The sequence below is a fragment of the Lathyrus oleraceus genome, chromosome 7 (genome assembly GCF_024323335.1).
Source record: "Lathyrus oleraceus cultivar Zhongwan6 chromosome 7, CAAS_Psat_ZW6_1.0, whole genome shotgun sequence".
Classification (NCBI taxonomy): Eukaryota; Viridiplantae; Streptophyta; class Magnoliopsida; order Fabales; family Fabaceae; genus Lathyrus; species Lathyrus oleraceus.
The window spans coordinates 229,242,592-229,252,230 of NC_066585.1; the positions used below are offsets into that span (position 1 = coordinate 229,242,592).

General features: G+C 38.7%; 1 long non-coding RNA gene across 3 annotated transcripts; it reads right to left on the bottom strand.

The window, feature by feature from the left end:
* Nucleotides 1–5,743: 5,743 nt before the first annotated feature.
* On the bottom strand, nt 5,744–7,987 carry LOC127107363 (uncharacterized). Of its 3 annotated transcripts, none has more exons than XR_007795700.1 (4): nt 7,567–7,987; nt 6,628–6,793; nt 6,334–6,528; nt 5,744–6,056 (listed from the first exon to the last, which is right to left on the bottom strand). It is a non-coding gene; the product is annotated as an uncharacterized LOC127107363 (long non-coding RNA). The 3 variants fall into 3 exon arrangements; XR_007795701.1 differs by having other exon boundaries at nt 6,628–7,383; XR_007795699.1 differs by having other exon boundaries at nt 6,628–7,987.
* Between the last annotated feature and the right edge of the window lie 1,652 nt (nt 7,988–9,639).

Consider the following 9,639-nt stretch of genomic DNA (forward strand, 5'->3'; position numbering starts at 1 on the left):
TCAACAACATGAAGAGGAATGGAGTAGACCTAACTGAAGAACTCTGTCAACAAGGTTGGGAAAACTACTTTCAACGGCTCTATGGCCCTGTTTACCCAAACCTCATCAAGGAATTCTGGAGATTTGCTGACGCTGACGACCACTTCATAGTCTCCTATGTATTGGGGGTAAAAATCGTGATTACTGAAAAATCAATAGCCTCCTTGCTGAACATGGAGAAAGCTGGAGGAAGAAGGATTTATAACATCAATCCTAGGGCAAAGTACATTGCTCATGAAATCAACCCCACCATCTTCAAACTCAACACAGAAGGCAATCCCTCAAAGAACAAAGAACTACATCAGAATCTCCGAGTGTGGCTCAAGATCATTCTGGGAACCATTCATCACCGCCCAGCATCAAACTCCTCAGACTACATCAATACAGATCAGAAGTGTATTCTGTACTGCATTCACAAGGGGTTGAAGCTCTTCCTCCCAGCACTACTCTTCAAATATCTCAGAGACTCCGTACGGGAGACCAGGAACAACATGAAACCCAGAGCCTACATCCCTCTGGGAAGACTTCTCTCTGATGTACTAATAGAAAATGGGCTCGTAGACCATCTGGAGAAACACAAACTCATGGAAGATATGGCAATAGAAACTGGAAGGCCTCTGAACTCTAGAAATCTGAAGAGCATGGGGATTCTGAAGAAGATTCAAGTCAAACCTACTCTGGACACATCTTGGGAAGCCCTAAAAGATCAGAGGGATATGCCAAATGGTCTCGCAAGGTTCTACAAGGATGAACCCGTAGAATCAATTCTCCACTATCTTCAACGTCTAAAGGATGAAGGAATGGACATCTCTGACTTCAAGTTAAGCGATCTGCCAGACTCAGAACCAGACTTCGTGAAGTACAAAAGAGGTCCATCTGAGAAGTCTTCAAGAGCGAAGAAAGCAAGGCTAGGAGAATCTTCTGAATCAAGACCTCCAGCGCCTCTGCAAGAATCTTCTGGTAAGTTTGCCTCTACTGTTCCCTCTGTACAGCCATTGGCTTCTTCTACTCCTCTACCAACACCCATCTACACCTCATCTGAAACCCCTCCTTCTACAACCAGAACCTCTCAACCTCTACCAAAATTCAATCTTGCCAACACCTCTTTACCACTATCCGAAGCTGAAGAATTAAATCAAACCACTTCCTCATCCTCAGCCCCAGAATCACCTCCCTACTTTATCCTTTCCTCAGATACAGAACACTCTGACCCCTCCTCTCCAACCCTAGCCCAACATCAGGCTCAAAACTTTGCCTCTCAGCAACCAACACAACCTCCATCTGAAGTAACCTCACCACCCACAGAACAACCAACCATCACTCCATCTGAAGTTCAACCCTCTGACCTTCATATCTTTGACACTATCCCTCCAAACACTTCCGCTGAACCTGAACCTCAAACACTCAACCTAAGCCCTCCAACCTCTCCACCTCAAACATCTGAACCAGAACATTCCCTTCCTACCCTAGAGGAAGCCATTATGCTGTTCGTAGGGGCTTCAGTGGAAAAGGTCAAGTCTCTGACCATAAACTCTGGCATCAGTGATGATCCATCCTCTGTAAGGACACACTGGAACAGAGTCATTGGCTGGATGACTTCTGAGGCATTCAAGCTGAAACACTTCTCTGAGCAAGTCAGAAACGACTTCATCAGAGACGCTGAGGCAAGACTACAGGAGCGTCTGGCCAGAGAAGCTGAAGAAGAAGCCAGAAGGCAAGAAGAAGAAAGAGCCAGACAAGAAGAAATCCAAAGGGCAAGGGAAGCTGAAGCCAAAGCACTAGCCGATGCTGCTGCTGCTGCTGAAGCTGAAGCACAAGCTGTTGCTGAAGCTGAAGCTAAAGCCGCTGCTGAAGCACAGAATGCTCTGACTCAGGGGGAGTCCTCTACATTTGTCCCTCTGGTTCTCAAGACGCTTGAAGAACTTCAGAAAGACCAGAAGGAACTCCGAGCCAGAATGGATCAACAGGACTCAGTGAACGTCAATATCCAGAACCTACTGACTCAACTGCTTCAGAGAATGCCTCCTCCTCCCAACCCTTAGGCACTTAGGATCTTTTGCTTGTTGCCTTGCTTATCTTTGTTTTTGATGTTTGGTTTTCTTGCCATTTTCTCTGATGTTCTATTATCTGAATATATAATGTTTTGTTGATTATTCTGGTTAAGTCTTTTTGATTCTGACAAAAAGGGGGAGAAATCAAATAGCTCTGATGAAAAATTGCCTAATACCTTAAGCACTCTGCAAACATACTATTCCTTAAAAATAAATTCATCTAACACTGGACTTAAGAAATAGCAGAAGGTATCGAGAAACTTCATCTCTGGGAAGCTCTGGTAAGAACTTCTGAACTCCCTAGCCTATCTCAAGGGGAGCTCATTTCTATCTGATCTGATAAACTTTAAATTTTTTAATGTTTCATCTGTCTTTTGAGCTTGTTTTGCCATCATCAAAAAGGGGGAGATTGTAAGAACAAAAATTGTTCTACAACAGATTCCAGGATTTTGATGATAACAAAGGATGAAACCAAAAATGGCACTCTAACGAAAAGTTTCTAAGTGTGCAGGATTCTAAACAAGACGAAAGGAATCTGATTACGTCATCAGATACAGAATCAAATCAGATACAAATTATCAGAAGATCAGAAGCATCTGAAGTGGAAACGCGCTCTAGAAGTTCTGAGTCCAAACAACAGCGGATCAAAATATCAGAAGCATCTGAAGAAGAAGCGCGCTCTAGAAGTTCTGAGTCTGAGCAACGGGATATCAGACTATCAGAAGCTCTAAAGTCACCTCTCTAAGAATCTCGGATTATTAGAGCAACTCAGACTCTAATAATGGATTTCCTTATTCAGAATGAGTAACGGCAACTTCAAATTCAAATGGAAAGAATCTATTATTGGAAAGAAGTTATTTAGGGAGACAAAGTTGTTTTGGCAAGAAACAACAGAAGTTATGGCATTGATTCCTAATCAAGACTAAATTATCTGCCATCAATTTCAACTTCAACGGGCCTTTCACCTCTATATAAAGGACAGCAAAGAGCATTGAGAGATACACCAACGCACAAAAACTTTTTCCTCTCTCTCTCAATCTTTCATGAAGCTTTTGCTTAGAACGTGAAACATTCTTTTGTTCTTACTGTTGTAATATTTGCTTTATCCTAGAAGCACTCTAGATTACAAAGTCCTTTTTATCTATTGCTTTATTTCCTCAAGTGACTCTGCGCAGTCTGTATACTTGAGAGGACTAAGAGATCCTTCTCTTAGACGTTGGTTGTAAACAATCTTTCAAGATTAGTGGATTAAGTCCTTTTTGAAGGCGAAATCACCTTGGCCGGGTGGACTGGAGTAGCTTTGTGTTATAAGCGAACCAGTATAAAATCCTGTGTGATTTTATTTTGCAAATAACGCTTATTTTCCAAAACAATTCAAACCCCCCCTTTCTTGTTTTTCTCACCTTCAATACTTTCCGCTCCCAGGACAGAGTATACAAGCAAGTGAACAGTCGCGCGCGGACGTCAATATTGTTCAGTAAAAACAACCTAACAAATATGCCATTTTTGAGTCGAACTACTAAGCTCTGACTTCCTTATTGCACGTATGAGGATACGTAGGCACAAGGGCCCAAATCCTTGGCGAGCACACTAAATTAAAACTTATTTTCTCCCCATCTTATTCTCTCATCTCATTCCTAATAGCAAGCAACTTACAGATAATTAAACATCCTTACGCATTTGATACGAGCAAGTGGTTCCCATGGAGTACCATGGATGTGAGGGGTGCTAATACCTTCCCCTTGCATAACCGACTTTCGAATCCGGTATTGGTTGCGAGACCGTTTCTCTCATTTGGGGTTTTATCTTTATTTCCCCTTTCCTTTGGAATAAATAAAATTTGGTGGCGACTCTGTATTTTTCCCGGCGCTTCAGGGATGTTTGCATCTTTGTACACACCATACGTACAGTTTTGTTCATGATCAATAAAATTCAGTTTCTGCTTCTCTTGTATTTTATTTGCGAAATAACTGATTCATTTTAACCACATAATGCTTCAAAATTTTGGAGAATAATAAAAGGTACATTAAAATAAAACTTTATGCATTACCGTAAACTCCCGAAAAGCTTAAAAAGATGATTGGTAGTTTGGAAGTTTTGCTTGAACACCTGTAGCATCTTGATGATTGTCCGGTTATATCATGTATCCTGTTATTCCTCAGCAAGGTTAGATGGATGCTTAACAGAAGTGCTAACACCTTGATTTCACAATATCAGTCTCTTTGGTATAATTGATAATGAGTCGGAGTTCCCTCTGTACCAAAAAACCATACCCCGTGAATGTCACCCGTCTAACCATATAAACACTCATGATTCATGAAAATAAAGCATACATCATGCAACATGCATATCATACTCTCCATCCGGAATTCCCCCACAGAATACCAAAAACATATATGTACCTGAGCAGTATGACCATTCTCAATAGGATTTTTTTTGGATACGTTAGTATTTAATCCTCTTCTACCTAGAGTACCTGAAAATCTTCCGCAATTCTTATACTTAGGTTCAAGAATATTAAATAGGGGCAGCTGCTGTACCCCCAAATTTTCCCTCCCATTTTCATCTTTTCATACAACCCTTGACTTGGGAATCATATGTATACATTCATGCCTCTTTCATATGCATCATTCATCCATTAGTTGATCACTATAGATTCAAAGCTCTTGGCTTGCAAAGCTAGGGTTTATGTATGGATACAACTTCAAAAGTATGGCTTGGCTATTCATCTGATCACATGAGATGTAAAACCCTAATTGCCTGATCTTGGAGGTGTGGATTCAACAAGGTTCCATCAAGGCAGTCCTGAGGGCTTTCAAACCCTAATTCTTGATTATATGGTTATGGATCTCTATGGAGCTTCTCCGGGCTTTGTCTTGCCTATCTAAACCCTAATTAGGGGATTCGCATATTGAAGACTTGTTTATGAAGCATCATGATTGATTCAAAGACCTTGGTTGAAGGACATGCTTCATGTAACCCTAATCAAGGAGGATTTGGTCCTAAGGCTTGACTTCTCATCTGGATGACCTCCAAACCCTAATTTCATCCCCTTCTTCACCTATTGTGTGTTTGGTACCATTGCTTGATCATTGTCCCTCATAACCACTTATTTTTGGTCCATTCATGTTGATTACATGGTTGGTTCCATTCATTTGTGCTTAAGGACATTGGTCCCAACTCAAGTCTTGGGTTTATCACATTCATTTTCTTCCATTCTCATGGCATTTCATCTGGCCATATCTCCATGTTTAGCCCATAACTTGTGCATGCATTGCTTGGTTTCAAAGCCTTGGTGTTTTATTCATGGATCTTTGGTTAGGTCACAGTCATTGTCCACTTTGGTCATGGCTAGGGTTGAAGAATAAATCTAAGTCTTATATCATCTATACACTCCCATTGTTTTAAGTCATGGTCCATTCAAACTCAAGTTTTGTCATGTATCATTCATTCAAGGTTTTATTTCATAGGGTTATGTAGTTGATTGTTCAAAGTTCATTGGCCATATCATATAATTCATTACATACCATGACTTGATTAATCCAATTCAAAGTTAATTATAAGTCTTGATTCATGTTCCTCTAAGGTCATATTCATGGTTCATTTTAATCAATTTTAAATCATGTTCATACAAGATCATTACAAGCATAAAATTCATTCAAATACAAGTATCAATTTCATTCAAATGGTCACTACTATCCATTACAATGTCCATTCCCTGAGAAAGAATACAAAAAAATGAAATTTGATCAAATTTTGACTTTGGTCAACTTTGACCAAAGTAAACTTAATCATTTTACATCCCAAAAACCCTAAATTCCCATCCTAAGCCATAAATCATATTTCTATTCTCCAAAATTGATCCTTGATATTGGAGGTTCCCTTTTCCACATGTTAATACAAAATCCCATCTTGAAGTCATGTTACAAACCTTTGTCCAACCATCCATTTCATGGCATGCATGACCTACATGGACCAGTGCCAAAACATGAGTGAAATCAGCAAGTATGCAATGCAGGCATGCTGCATAAAACCACAAAGTCAGTTATCCTTACATTGAAGTGAGCCAAATCAGAATTAGAGTTAGTTATGTACAACATGATACATGCTACAGAAAACAAACACATGCTAGCATGAAACAGAACAACATCATGAGTACTGCACAAAAGACAGTCCTACTACATCACAATCACATGTCATGGTTGATGGATCTTAGAGGATTCAGTAGTTGGTTTTTTCTTACATGGTGCATTCCACTGGCCTTTCACTTGATGTTGTAGTAGATGGCTTCTCATTGATGTTGCATTCCACCTGCAGTGTCATACAACAGTCCAGTTGCAAACATCAACTAACCAAGCAACATTCACATTGCATTTCCAACACCAGAATATTTTGCATCATCATCCTACTGTCAGCAAACAATTAACCTGCAACACACCTGTTGCAATGCCATGAAACATAAACCAAATGCAACACAAAAGCCTATAAGTTATCACCTTACATTGAAACATGGACCAACATGAGGCTAAATGCTTACCTATAATGTATCAGTGGCAATAATTTAGGAACAAGCTTACAACCTTGCAACAATCCTACAACTCACCAAGCCATGATCCAAGTACAAGACTTACAGCATATCTAAGATCCAAGAACATGCAACAGTAATGAACATGCCAAGAGGCTAAATATTAGAACCTAGTAACCTGCAGTGGACATGAGAATCATGATGTCACTACAATGATTTTTTTAAATTGGCTTTAACCTATTGCTAGTAATCACGTCAGAACTTGCTGAACACTTTGCAAAATCAGAACACCATGACCTTTCATCCATTACTTGTTACCCTGCAAACTGGTACAACAAGATGCAATTGGCAATGCACTAGTTCTACATACTGCAAGATTCAACTCAACACCCTTGTGACAAACCATAAATATGCCAAGACATTGTTAATAACAAACAGAAATATGTCATGCAGCATATGTTAAAGCCAACCAAGTTATGTTGCCTAAACCTGACCTGCATCACCTCATGACACTAACCTATAATACAACAAATTCACAGTTCATATGACATCCCTGCATGAACATAGTGGTACAAAAACAACAACATTGGGAATCAAGAGATAACAACATTGAGAGGTCCTTGCATTTTCAGTAGAGAATTCCATTGAGACTCCTTCATACTGACATTAACAGGTGCATGAACAAACTTACCATTAGCCAAACATAACCACACATTTCTTAACCTACAGTTGCAAGTCACACCTAAGCTTATTTGTTACACCTTGCACCTAAGCCAATTAAACAACGGGTCATCATTCAAATTGTAACCTGCAGTGGCCACTTAGAAGCAGAATTGGACTTGAACTCATTCCACTCAACTAACTAATTAACTGAGTTTCTAATTCCCTAACTAACTGAGTTATCAGTTAACTTAAAAGCAAAATCAGAAGAACAGAAATACAAGCTCGTACCTATTAAACAAGTGATTTTTCGTCTTCATCTTCTCCGATCAACACTCGTCGGAGCAAGTCTTAGCTTCGGAGGTAGGTCCGTCCTTACTATTTATTCGCATTCTGATTACCTTGCTATACCTTACATCAATCTGATGCAAATCCCTATCATGAGGAGCTTCAAATCTTGTTCATGGATGTGTAATTTGGGATTGAATTCTTAGGGTTCTTGAGGACATTGTTCTGGTTATGGACCTAGGCTAAAAATTAGGGGAATTAGAGGGTGGATTCATGATCGGGAGGTGGAGACAGTCATGAAGATATATGAAACTTTCATTTCTGGTACCCACCGCCGCCGGAGGAGATTTCCGGCACGGTGGACTACTGTGGAGTTCAGGTGAGGTGATCTGAGATAGCTTAAATGAGAGCGCGCATGTTTAGATCATTTAAAATCTGTTGACTTTTTGCTAGTCAAATTCCCATCCATTTGGTTGCTTCTGGATGGACTTGGTTCATCCAAGCCCAATGAGAAGTTCGTTCTCACCCCAAATTCTTGCTCCTACACCCCCTGGCTAGAAACAATAATACATTGGGCTGGCCTTGAAGGCCCATGCGCCAGATTTAGTTCTTTATCTTGTTTTCAGGGCCTGCACCCACTTTGACCCATTTTTTTAATTGCCTTTAATTTCTCTTTCCAATCTTGCTTTGTTATTTTCGTTAATTGTTTTTTAGCATTTTAATTTTGGTTAATTAGGTTAATTGGGCTAATTAGGATATTAAAATTAGGATTTTACTTGATTAGAATTTAGAAATACTTAGTTTAATTTCTAATTAGAAATTAATTAGCAATATTAACATGTTAGGTCTCAATTATAAATTAGGATAAAATGATTAATTGGATTAATTTATCTCGATTAGAAATAATTAGGATGATTAACCTTTAATTATATTTAATCCTAGTATAATTCTCAAATTGGATATACCATGTTAAATTACATTTTTACCCTTTTAGGTTTATTTTGATATTTTAACCTTAGAAATGCATGATCCCCTAGGATTAATCTGGACATAGAATTTTACTCAAGTTTCAACAATTGCATGATCCCTTAGAATAATTTGTAACAAATTATAACCTTTAGATTATGAGTAACCTAGTTCTCAAAATCAATTCAAACCCTCGACTCAAGTTGATCAAAAGTAATTTTGATCAACTAAATTTTTTGATCTTGTATAATCCCACGAGTCTTAAGGAATAGAGAATGAATGAGACTGAAGGATTCCATTAACTCTTTCTGAATATCTTTGGGTACGGGAAGCTTGACCCAGTTACTCATTGTATTCACCTATATTCATAGATTTTATCACAATTCAAATCATACGATTGACAAGTATTTCCCTTCACAAAGCAGCAGTGCAACAAACAAAAGACTACACCAACAACTTATCAATCATGATTCAAGTTGTATGACACGAGCCTTAAGAAATAGAGAATGAATTATAGTGGAGAATTCCATTAACTCATTCTGAATATCTTTGGGTACGAGACGCTTGACCCAGTTGCTCATTGTATTCACCTTTATTTATAGACTTTAATGCAATTCGAGTCGAACGATTGATAAGGTCTTCATCATTATAAGAAGAAATAAAGATTCCTCTCCAACAACTCAAAAGTTAGGATGAGAATTACATGTCATGATCCTTAAGTATTAAAGAAGGAATGAGAATACATCACTCATGCCCTCATTCTGGATATCTTTGGGTGCAGAATGCTTGACCCAGTTTCTCACCGTATCCACCTTTACTCATAGACTTTAGTATGATTCTTACCAAATAACTATCAAGTCTCTTCCATATTCATTTAATCATCTTTTGCCTCAATCATCTTGCTTTCAGCCTTAGTGGGCTGAACTATGAAAGCTCTGATTTTCTCATTACACAATGAGAATACGTAGGCAGGAGAATTCAGATTCTTCCCGAGCTACCCTATTTATTAACACTTCATTCTCTATTCATTCAATCATACCATATTTTTCAGATCAAATATACTTATCCTTGGACTCCTTGTACATCCTTTTAGGATGATATAGCAGCAAT